This window comes from Patella vulgata, chromosome 8, assembly GCF_932274485.2.
Source record: "Patella vulgata chromosome 8, xgPatVulg1.2, whole genome shotgun sequence".
Lineage (NCBI taxonomy): Eukaryota > Metazoa > Mollusca > Gastropoda > Patellidae > Patella > Patella vulgata.
This window is the reverse complement of record NC_065886.2, coordinates 46,121,366-46,133,157: the sequence shown is the minus strand read 5'-3', so window position 1 is coordinate 46,133,157 and position 11,792 is coordinate 46,121,366. Positions and strand designations below refer to the sequence as shown.

The window sequence follows — 11,792 nt, the reverse complement described above, 5'->3', positions numbered from 1 at the left end:
AACAAGTTTTCACATAAGCATTGCACACATCAAATAAAATGGACGCCGAATCAACCAAATCCAGCAATATCAATTCATTTTATACATTTGTTACATGTAAGTGTACAGTACTTCCGGTGATAATGAAAATGTTCAATTAGTTTTATGAAATCAGAAATGGCATAAGGCATCACATGGTGAAAATTGTATGTAAATCGAATAATAATTGCCACTTTCATAGACCAAAAACCTTGAACAGTGACTTGTAGAAAATCGTCTATTTCTCTGCAACCGTACAAGTTAGAAACCATTTCCTGGTATCTGTATGATCGTATGGGTTCAATCTATTTGTCGATTGGAATCAAATATCATAATTTTAAAAACATTACAAATCAGACTCATTTGAATAAAATATCTGTTTTGAAGGCTAAAAACACAGTTTTTGCCAAAATGACGTTACTTCCGGTGATAATGAAAACCTTAAATTACTTGTATGAAATCGTAAATGGCATTAGCTATCACACAGTGAAAATTTTATGAAAATCGAATAATAATTGACAATTTTATGGACCAAAAACCTTGAAAAGTGATCTGTTGATAATCGCCTATTTCTCCGCAACTGAACAAGAACAAGTTAGAAACCATTTTGTGATATCTATATGATCGTATGGGTTCATTCTATTAGTTGATTTGGATCGAATATCAAAATTTAAAAAAAATAACAAATACGATTCATTTGAATAAAATATTTGTTTCGGAGGCTATAAATACAGTTTTTGCCCAAATTACGTCATTTCCGGTGACATTGAAAATGTTAAATTGGTTTGACCTAGTTAAAATTGACATTACGCATCAAATGGTGTCATTATTATGAAAATCCAATAATAATTGACGCTTTTACAGGCAAACTAGCATAAATAGTGACTCATGCAAAATTGCCATTTCTCGGCAACTGCTTATATTACAAACTAATTTTCACATACATTCTCTTCGTATGGATTATTGCTACAAGTTTATGAACGTTGCGAAGAAATATTTTAAAATATGAAAAGCCTGAATGGGTTGTGAATAGCCCATTTTTTCACCTTTTTTCACCTTTAAATCGAAATGAACCGAAAACGAAATCGAAATTTCAAAAAAACTGAGCCCGATTTTTTACTGCGCCTTTTACAGGGCACACCCTTTCAGTCATACCAGATTTGAAAAAAAATAATATTTGCTTTCAAAAAGTGGTACCGAACTGTCAAAATTGTAGTTTTTGCTAAATTTACGTCACTTCCGTTGCCGAAAGGCAACTTTGCCTAAACAAAAAAATGACATTTTGGACCACGGAGCATATGAACTTTGTTTTATACAAATCGAACAATAAATAATTAATCCAGGACTGAAAAACTAAATAAGCCAATGGGGGCCAAGGAAAAATAAGGTGATTAAAAATGTTGCCATTTTTGGTCAAATCAGATGACTCTTGAACCCTGGGTAAAATACCACATAAAAATATTCATTAATAAAAAAGTTTTTCGTAAAAATTTTAATTTTCAAACTTTGGCGCCTAATATCTCCAAAGATTCGTCGAAAATAAAAAATCTAAAGAACTGTAGCTATGTGTCTTGTCTCAGGCTGTCAAAATGTATCAAATATTACAATCCGACAATTATTGATAACATTACGGCAAAATTTCGAAAAACGACAGAACGTGTCGCAGAACGTTAGAAATAGCTTTAAAATTTAAGTCAAACCCACTTTCCCAGTAAAACCGAAGACATCGAATCGATCCGACAAGTAGTTTCTGAGATATACTCAAATGGAATAATAATAATAACAATAGTGTTTCACACAAGCTACGCAGTGTGAAACCCTAATAATAATCCGAACAAAAACAATAGTGTTTCACACAAGCTACGCAGTGTGAAACCCTAATAATAATACGAACAAAAACAATAGTGTTTCACACAAGCTACGCAGTGTGAAACCCTAATAATAATACGAAATATGTTCCAAATTTTATAAATTTGATTACCCCAAATCATGATTGCGATTTAATCATGTTATATCGTGATAAACTATAACACATACTTATGGAAGAAAAATTACTGATTTATTCACCCGATCCGCCTATTATTAGCCTGCTAGTAGTAGAAAGTTGTTAGTCATTTTTAGATGCTCGTAGCAGCGTAGAAGAAAGTCCCTGTTACAGCCACGGTTATACCTCCATTAAAAGTCAAATCGGAATCTAGGCCACGACGAATCCCTAGTAACTCACTATTTTCAAAAATGACCGAAATATAAATTTACATTTGTTACAGAATCAGAATATTCCAAATCTTTCTAGAACTTTTGATTTGATGAATTTACATAGCTAACAAATGTTTTCATACTTTAGCATTCGATACATTTAAAACGAAAGGACAAATTACGTGGGGTTTTTTACTTTTATTAAATTAGTAGGCCTACAAATCGTTACTGCTATAGTCAGAAATACGATTGTAATAGATAATAGATAAGATCAGATTTTAATGTACCAAAACATCCATTAAGACGGGAAGAATACTCCTATAGTAAAGGGAGCAAATTATAAAATGGTGGATCAAAAAGCGACTCAGAACTGTTCGAGAGAAGTTTATGCAATGTACAGTGTATATGTTATAATTGTCGAAATTAGAATATAGGGACCTCTGAAAAGAAAGTTCATTAAATAATAATATATATGCATACAGCGCACAGTTTCCTCCTATAAATAGGATAGGGCCTTGATTATCTACACAAAATCTCATCTTTAATCCCTATTTTAGTATTATTCATAAATATTTTGGCCGCAGTAAAATATTAGTAATTTAGTTGTTTATTAAAGAAGTACACATTTCGTCAATAACCAGAAAATGGGAATAAAGTTAGTTTTCCAAGTCTCGATTTATTTATTAGGAAAATTAAAAATTATACGGCCCTTGTTAGTTACTACTATAGTAGATAACAAAGGCTGCCCTTTTTAGTTGTTACTGTAACGGCTAACAATTTACCCCCAGAGGCACCCTTAGCGCTGCTACGAGCATCTAAAAATGACTAACAACTTTCTACTACTAGCAGGCTAATAATAGGCGGATCGGGTGATTTATTTGGGCGACATTTCAAATATGTGTTATAGTTTATTGCTCTATCCAGTTACTAAATGCCTCTAAAAGATCGTTATATCGTGACTTAACGCCCGTCACATTTAGTTTCAATCAAACCTTACCGTATATGATCATATATTATACGCATGAGCGGATTGACTTAAACGGCCAAATGGAAATACTCGATGATAATGTCTCAGTCATTTATACAAGGGGCTTAAAATCTGGAAAAAAACCCAACTTACCATTGATAATATGTTAACTAATACAAGAAAACATCTAATGATAGCATGCGCTGAAGAATTTACAGCCCTCCTTTTCCCCATTTCTAACGCTTGATACACTGAAAAAAACCTTGTGTTGAAACAACACAAACTTGTGTTGGTTTCAACACAAGTAAGGTGTCTCTATTTAACAACACAAACTTGTGTTGAAACAACACAAAACTTGTGTTAAATGTTGAAACAACACAAAACTTGTGTTAAAATGTATCAAACAACACAAAACTTGTGTTGAAACTTGTGTAAAATCTACACAATACTTGTGTTGAAATTTCTGAAACTTGTGTTGAAATTTCTGAAACTTGTGTTAAAATTTCTGAAACTTGTGTTAAAATTTCTGAAACTTGTGTGGTTTCATACAAACTTGTGTATAACCATCAACAAAAACTTGTGTTGTATTTTTCCCCAATTTATATCCAGTATAGCAACCTTTCTATGCAGGACCCCTCTCTTTGCTCTGTTAGACCTGTAAAGTTTGATAAAAGAAGGAAACCAAAAAAAATTTGTAAGATTATTATTTATTCATAAAATCATAGGAAAAGGTAAATTAATACATCAAAATAGATATTTGAAATGTTAACAGAAAAACAGAGAATTCTAATACTAATTATATTGTGTTGTATATAATGACCCCCCCCCCCCCCCCCACTTTACCCATCACAAAATATAAAATAGCTATTTAAATTGTTCTTTACCCCAAAACAAGAACTGAGAATATAAAGATATGTACACAGTATCCCTACCCCATACCCCAAAATATATAATTCAAATATATCTAAATTTAATAACATCCAATTCAAGCACTAATAAGATTAATTATGCACTAAATTGAAACAATTTCAAAAACTGAAAAGTGCTACAAAATCACACTACAAGTGATTTGTGAGGCATCTAGAAATAACTAGCATACACAGAAAACTAACAAAAGAAAAATGCACTATTTTGCAGGAGTAATAAAATGATGTATAGCCTTTTCCTCATAACAAAAAAAACCCAAACAAAATGAATATTTTATAAATAAAAGAAGCAAAGCATCAAGATTACAGAATTGAAATAAAAAAATATCATATGTACAAAAAAATTATATACAACCACAAGTCATAAGCCACAGTGGTTCAGTGAGTATAAGGCGTTGGCCGAGAAATTTCAACTGGATTTTCCGGCCTAGTTCCCACTTTTCAGTAGTGTTGGATATGGCAAGGGATAATTGGGTACAAGCCTGGAATCAAAAGAGAGAGAGAGAGAAATGGGGTTTAACGTCCACTCGACACAAACTAGGTTATTTCGGGACTAACATATGGTTTAATTTTATTTCAATAATTCGCTTGCGCGTAGGGGTCTTTAGCAGTGGGAGGAAACCGGAAGTCCCGGAGAAAACCCACAAGATTGGACAGGCGACCCTACTCCTTGTCTACAACCGGGGATTCGAAACCATGCCAGTTGACTCAATGACAGGCCGTATGATACAGCACGAACGTGCTAACCATTCGGCCACCCCCCACCCCCCTCACCCCCCAGAATCGAAACCAACCCAACTGCGTTCACTTTGAAGAACCCTTGAAAATTGAATTATTTGACTCAATGACAGACCTTCTGATCAAATGTGTGCGTGTTAACCATTTGGCCCCCCTGAGTTCCCTTTAAAGAACCCTTGACAGTTGAAATATTTGATATAAGAGTAGGGTAGAATCACTCTAAGAACACAGAAAAGCAGGATATTAAACCGTATTTCATTTCATAAGCAAGGGAAAGTCACCTTAATGTAGGTCAAGGTTTTTTGTAATTCTGGGTGTATTTGATCTACATTTGGTTTCTAGTAATGCCTATTAAATACTTTATGATTTCCGACCAAATTCTAAATGATTTATATGTCACTTTACTTGCTATATTATACATACATATTTGAAGAGAATTAAAATCTAATTGTGTTTTGGAAGAAAATTTAACATTAATAACAAAAAATAAATATTTAAAAATTGGGTCAAATGCATTCTTTCCCAGAAGTATAAAATAAATTGATGCTTGGGTTCTCTTGTTATCATGCATCAAATACTCTTTCAAGGGTGTTCCAGCCTAAAAAATAAAAAGTAGGCAATAAGAATACAATGTTTAAATAAACAATTTATTTTGCCACATCGAGACTGAGTCTCTATTTGGTTTCAACTTTGCGTAACGCTTATTGTGTCTTGTCCACTTAAAGACCCAGGCAGATTATTATGCTCAAATCAAATGGATAAAAGAGAGAAAAATGAAATGAAATGGGGTTTAACGTCCTACTGTTCAACTCCTATACTCGGCTAATGAAGACGGGCATATGCCACACAGTGTGCTATGAGGGATATTTTGCCCGGGCAGCGGCACTATCGTCTACTCTTATATCGAATTCCAACTGCCAGGGGATCTTTTACGTGCATTCCAATATTCGTCTCATCCGAAGGACTAGACAGCTGTCCTTGTCAGGCTAAGTCAGAAAAAAGTCTTGAGATTTGGGACTGAAGTCTCATAATAGGTCAACTATTCACCCGGTTCATACATGTATTGTCTGCAAATCCAGATTCCCTACTACATCATGGCAGCACCTATTTACTTGGCAATGTCTAATTATTTTTGGACCCATTCTTATTTTATTTCCATTGACAACAAATTGGATATTACCCTTTAAAATCTATTGAAATCTATTTGAAAAGTAAAATATTGTCCATCATTATTTTACTGCTATTTACTGTAAAAATACACATAGGCCCTATCAGAACTTGAAGGAAATCAATGGATGTGATTGGCAAAAATCAAGCATGCCAAGTACTTAAAATAGCAGAGTCCTAGGCATTGCCCCAAGAAGAATAACTAGATTACCAAGCAAGTGTATAAAACTACTTCCTGATTAAAAATACAAATATGTATGTTGCTTACAATTTGCCTGATTATCAAGCTCTGTGAGAAAAGTTTCCACAATATGAATAGCCATTTCCAACTGTTTTTATCTTTCTGATGTAGTTAACTGAGAAAAAAAACATACATGTATTAGATGACTTAAATTGACTCAACAGTTAAAAGATGAAAGTTTTAATTTACAGTATATATTTTACACAAATTTCTGGAGAGAATTAAAATATAATTGTGTTTGAGAGGGATATTTAACATTAAAAACAAAAATAAAATATTTAAATAACAGGCCAAATGCAACAGATAACTTATTAGCTTTTACAATCACTACATTCTTTTTCAAAATTATAAGGAGATCACGTGGCTAAATGGGTACGACGCTGGCTCGCTAGCCTGGAGGTCGGGTGTTCGATCTCTGAATTGGCTGAGAAAGTTCATCCAGATTTTCCGACGTGTCTTCCCCTTGTCAGTGATACAGGACGGAGGACCTGACAAGGACAACTGTCTAGTCGTTCGGATGGGACGAAAAACCGAGGTCCTGTGTACACATTGGCGTGCACGTAAAAGATCCCTTGGCAGTTTGAATTCGATATAAGAGTAGGCTGTAGTGCCGCTGCCCAGGCAAAATTTCCCTCATAGCACACTGTATGGTGTATGCCCGTCTTCATTAGCCCAGTTTATGAGCTAGGATGTAGGATGTTAAACCCCATTTCATTTCATTTTCAAAATTATAAAATAATTTGATGGCTTAATATTCAAGTATTATGACCAGGTAGAATTAGAGCATAGTTAATTTGAGGCCCCAGCCATTATAGATTAGCCAGAATCCTAATTAAAATAAACTCTGTAATTATATTAGAGAGACATTGTTTCATAAATTATTATCTATTGTAAAGTTAATCCAGTAAGGTATTAAGGATTATAAAGTTAGGGTAACTAAGAAACAAAGCTAAGGTATAAAAGTCCTGAAAATTGTATATATTAGAAAAAGGCGAGTTAACCACAGGCAGGCAGCGGGACATACTGAAGGGCAGGTCTCTGATATAGTGACAAGTTATTTCTTAGATGCTGTTCCTTATTACGTTACCTAGCCTGTGGGTCAGTATTATATGTATATATTATCATTGTCAGATATTGTTACAGAATATAAGATTATACTAAGAGAAGTGAGTTATTGAATTATTGTATGTTCAATCGTACACCTCCAACTAGATTGAACATACAACCCATCGTCGAAGGTTGGACTATAAGTAGGTCCATAAACCCCAGATGATAGTATATGGTTGAGTTGGCAATAAATATACTTTCTACGGTTCAGAATTATTAAATAAACAACTTATTTTTCCACACGTTGAGTCTCTATTTTGTTTCAACTTTGCATAATACTTATTGTGCCTTTTCAAGTTACAGACCCAGGTAGATTATTATGCCTCAATGGGTCAGAAGCCAGAACAAAAGTCTTGAAAAAAAGACAATAATGAAAAAATAATCATTTGATTTACCAATTGTCTCCACTAAGGCAATTGTGAATACAGTATTGCAAACAGTATTACAATATGATATTAATTATATTTTACAAATTCATGCATTTGAACGCTTCATAATAATGATTATGAAAGGGTGTAACATTGCATCCATCTTATAGTTTTGAAGTAATATATCAAAACTGTATATCAACCAAACAAGCCTGCTGAGTTTCATGTTGATCGTATTTGAAATGGCATAGCGCTAGACTATGCCCCAAAAAGAAGAACTAGATTACCAAGTGTATAGAGAGAGAGAGAAATGGGGTTCAACGTCCACTCGACACAAACTAGGTCATTTCGGGACTAACATATGGTTTAATTTTATTTCATTAATTCGCTTGCGCGTAGTGGTCTTTTGCAGTGGGAGGAAACCGGAGGACCTGGAGAAAACCCACGAGGTTGAACAGGCGACCCTACTCCTTGTCACGTACAACCGGGGATTCGAAACCACGTCAGTTGACTCAATGACAGGCCGTATGATACAGCACGCACATGCTAACCATTTGGCAATCCACCCCCCCCCCCCCCACCAAGTGTATAGAACCAGTTAATGATTCAAAAAGCAAATATGCATGGTACTTACATAGCCTTTGTCTGATAAGCAACATCTGTGAGAAAACGCTTCCACAATATCAATAGCCCTTTCCAACTGTCTTGATCTTCCGAGGTGGGTAACTGAAAAAAAATATGCAATGTATTAGTTGGCTTAAATTGACTAGACAGTTTTGATTAAGTCAAAAAATGTTAGTAGGCCATAGTGTCGTTGCCCGGACAAACATTTTCTCTTAGCACACTGCATTAGACCAGTCAGAGCTGAACAGTAGGACGTTGTCTTTAAACCCCATTTCATTTCAGGTAATCTAGTATTTTTCTAGTAAGATTGAAGTCTCTCTACTTTCTTTATATGTAAATATCATATTTGAAATAAGCCATACTTTTATTCAATATGGGGTGGGGCTGGGGGGAGTTAATGCATGCACATGAAATCACAGGGTCTGTCATTGTGTTAAGTGGCATGGTTTCGATTTCAAGGAGTAGAGTCGCCTGTCCAATCTCTTGAGTTTTTTCTCTGGGTCATTCGATTTCCTCCGTTTGCTAAATAGTAAAATACCCATACCCGCAAACGAATTATTCATATTAAATTTAACCTTACCTGTCCTTTTTCCCGAAACGACCTAGCGTCTGTAGGCTAAGTAGAATGGAACAGTGTGCAGGGAAAGGGTGGAAACGGAAGTTAGCTAATCGTCGTCGTAGTTGATTACCGGTATGCATATAGGCATAGCTTGGACTACTTGATTCTTCAAATACAAGTACATGTAAGGCCTTGTTTATGTCATTTTTCTCTCTCTCTGTTGCATGTAAGTGTCATATAAATACTTTACTTAATTGGGATTGTATGTTCACATACACTAATCATTGTAGGACATTGGTAAAAAAAAAAAATAGAAAATATAAAAATTAAATGAAATTGTTACCAGTTTTTCTTCAATTCAATGCCAATGGAGTCCTTGAACGGTAAATTCTCAATAATTGCTGTAAGGTGGAAAGAGTCATATCATCACTGACTGGAAAAAATAATAAAACTATAGAGAAACTAGAGAGACTGATTCTAGTTCCATTATTTATTATTTATTAACTGTGACTGAATCAGGAAAATAGGGGCCTAATAATATTACACAGAGTCAGAGGTTGAACGGAGAATTGGGGAAAGTATCTGCTTATTTGATTTAAGGTTGTTTTTTTTAAACATAAATTAGATTACAATTCAACTAACACAAAAGTGTAAAAAGATTTTTTCTAGTCTGTGCCCGCGTTTATGTCTACTCTTGGCAAAATCTTTATAATATAAAAAATCATGAAACAAGAATCAAAATGGCCGCCAATCGGGTCTCCCACGCCAATCCAACCTCCCAAGATATAATTTCAAAACAGATTCTTACCTGCTGGTTCAAGTCGAGCCGTTTCTGGTTTAATCATAATGTGATTCTGTAATGTAAGTATTTGAACAACATCGTAGCGCCGAACAACTAATGTTAATTAAGCACGATTTCAGAAAAATTGAACAGATTTGATAATAACATGCCGAAATTTTTTCCCTGTCCCCGCCATTTTAAACATGAACTTCCGGGTTAAATTGTTGGATTTTTTTTTAAGGAAACGAAATACTAATATTATACACAAAAACAATATCGATGCTAAATTACATACATGGTATTATTTTGTTTTATATAAATATTCACAAACCTGCGGTCTTTTATTCTCTGTGACCATTAGCTTACATTTGTCAAACATATCACTGCTCAAAAATCATTTCAGCACGCTGTTAAATGGTAAATGAATTGTGTGCAATCAATTCATTTAATGTCCGGTTGCACCGAGATGATATCGCAGACAAAATGTAGCCTATAGTACGTTGATTTTATCAACCAATCACATTAAATAATAGTTTTACTTATTTTCCTGTCAACGCATTTGGAGTCAATTGTTAAAATCACACCGGGCATGAGCGCTCAATAGGCCTTTGATCTACCAGTTTATTGGGCCCATAAAAAATCAACAACTTTATTTTAACTACAGACATCTTAACACCAATTAGCATTCAAGTCTGTCTGGCCATCATGTCTGAGTAAAAAATACTTTTCTTATACTTGTGGACGCCCGGATTAAGACTTTGTATGGAGTTCAAATTTAAAAAAAAAATATTTGTTGACGGTACACATTACTTGTGTTAATTATATGAAAAAACCCACAAGATTTGTGTTAATGCATTAAAAAGAACACAAGTTTGTGTTAATGCAATGCAAAACAACACAAGTTTTGTGTAGAATAATTTTCACACAAGTACTTGTGTTGAGATCCAACACAAGTTTTTTTTCAGTGTAGAAGTATATTCAGTTCAAACAAATTCTTGGAAATTAGAACTAGTCTTGAATAACAGTCATCAAAGTAGAGGAGGGGCTTGGCCTCCGCACCTTGGTAACGTGTTCATGATTGACAGCTGTCAGCCTACACCTCACAAATAAGAGAACTAATTTGAACAATTGGATGCGGACCACTAGTAATATCTAAATTGACTACGAAATGAAATATCCAAAAAAAATACTCGCCTTCAGCGACCGCCAAAGGGAGCTTGGCAGAAAAATTTTGAAAATTAGATGGCCACAAACCTGTTTTCCTGTTATTCCAGGCTGTGAGTTGAGCAACTTGAAAGTGGTCCAATATGGCCTTTTTTATCCCACTCTTTGCCAACCTGGCTTTTAACCTGACACCGGAAATTTAACTTCCCCCTCCCCCAAATTGACGAAATAATCACGATGTCCGAAAAAAAAAAAACGGAGCCGCAGACCGCCCGCTGGCGCCGAAACAAATAAAAATGATGCCAAAAAATATTGTTTTTATTACATTGATTACATTTTCAAAATTTTAATCCATTAGTCAATTAAAAAAAATTACGATTCCCGAAAAATCTATATAATATATAATGACGATGTCCGAAACATATACTAATTCACCGTATTAATTAATATAAAGTAAAACTGGTGTTTTATTATCAGATGTCGGATACTTTATCTTGCAGACTATCGGGCAAAATACTTTTTTCTCCAAAAAGTGTGTACACTTGACCGGTTTTTCGCCCCATCCTAACGACTATAAGTTGTCCCTTGTCAGGCCCTCCATCCTGCACCACTGACAAGGGGGAACCACCCCTGACACTCCGATGAACTTTCTCGGTCAGATATACATTAATTTGGCATACTTAAGGATTGCTCTAAATGCCTAACACGTCCCTAACTCGGCTAGCGAATGAGTCTGACACTTTGGACTAACTCGGAGGTGGATTCTAATTATTTTTAAAATAATTACAATTCTAAGAAGATTCATTTGAAACAGCAGCATGGCAGCAATGACGAGCGTCGAACAAATTTATTTCTCAACGACTCACATTCCGATTAAATAAACGTATGCTTTCCAACAAACAGTAATATACTTCACTCTTTCAACTATATACAAAA

The 11,792-nt window shown here is 34.5% G+C and overlaps 1 long non-coding RNA gene across 1 annotated transcript; it reads right to left on the bottom strand.

Annotated features, from left to right (window-relative positions):
- Positions 1-6,279: 6,279 nt before the first annotated feature.
- On the bottom strand, positions 6,280-9,014 carry LOC126829558 (uncharacterized). Its single transcript, XR_007683448.1, has 3 exons — positions 8,933-9,014; positions 8,363-8,454; positions 6,280-6,368 (listed from the first exon to the last, which is right to left on the bottom strand). It is a non-coding gene; the product is annotated as an uncharacterized LOC126829558 (long non-coding RNA).
- Between the last annotated feature and the right edge of the window lie 2,778 nt (positions 9,015-11,792).